The 1159-nt window shown below is 43.2% G+C and overlaps 1 pseudogene; it reads right to left on the bottom strand.

Moving 5' to 3' along the window:
* LOC103654123 (uncharacterized) lies at window positions 1–764 on the bottom strand (annotated as a pseudogene).
* Window positions 765–1159: the final 395 nt, after the last annotated feature.

The raw sequence follows: 1159 nt of genomic DNA, 5'->3' as shown, positions 1-1159 counted from the left end.
TGCAGACCTCTCTAAGGCGCGCTAAACATTTGAAGTAGCATATTTCCTTGTGCATACAGCTCAGACACCAACTTTGACAGAGGTTGGAATTTTACAGCCAGGAAAACGTCTTGATTTAACAAGACACAAGAAGAAACGCATTTGGTTCAGGAAGCTTATGAAGGTCCAGCCAGCCAGTCCATGACCTTGTGCTCCATCATGCACTTGCAGGGTTCTTGAGGGTTAATGTTGTGCTCTCCACAATTGGAACAGTCCACGAACTCCCCAAGCTCAAATTTCGAATTCCAGAGAAAGACCTTGAGCCACGAAGCTTTCTCAAGAACCGTGCTTGAGATGGCTGATGTCTCGTAACCTGAGATGTCCAGGTGCTCGAGCTGCTCTAGGCAATCAAGGAACTTATAATCGCAGCGGAAGACATGTCACAACTTGGTATCTCCAACTTTTTCAGTCGAGGAAGAGAGTTGCAGATGACTGAGGCCATCTCTTCATCCACGTACAGTGCAGACACCTTCAGCCCCACAAAGTCTGGGCAGCACTGGTGCACATGCAGGAGGACATCATAATTAATCAGACTCTCGTCCACTACCATGCCTTTAAGCGATTGAAGTCCACCTATCGCCTTGCAGAACTGATCGTAAGTCATACAGGTGCTAGGAAGGCTGAAATAGTGCAGGTTTGGGCACCTAGGGAAAAAACAGAGAGAAATAAGATTAGCTTTAAACGAAGACATTACATAACCATAGCCACATAGGAAGGCCAACTGTTAGCTGATTCCTTTAAAGAACTATTAACCAATTAGGAAAACAAATTCATGGTGGAAGTGAAATGAAAAGCATATGTTGCCACCCTGCTGATGATGACTGTTAGAAAAAACTGTTAGGAAATACAAGCACAAAAAATTAAAATGGAATAAATAAATATTCAAGGGCAACACAGATATTGCGTTTTGCAATAATACAAATCACACATCATATATTGATATTGAATAGTTGCTCACTTTTCTTCGTCTCTAGTTGAGATGAAACAACACCTCATTACACCTGAAGAAAAATGTTGTACTCCTTGGCGTTGGTCTCCTCCCTTGAGCACGGTGGGCTCGAGTTACCAGAGTTGGTGATGGTGCCATTGAAAACATCTCTCCACTTTGCTCTTCTTTGGA

Source organism: Zea mays, chromosome 4, assembly GCF_902167145.1.
Source record: "Zea mays cultivar B73 chromosome 4, Zm-B73-REFERENCE-NAM-5.0, whole genome shotgun sequence".
Classification (NCBI taxonomy): domain Eukaryota; kingdom Viridiplantae; phylum Streptophyta; class Magnoliopsida; order Poales; family Poaceae; genus Zea; species Zea mays.
Note: the sequence above shows the minus strand (reverse complement) of the source record. Positions and strands in the feature narration are given on the sequence as shown.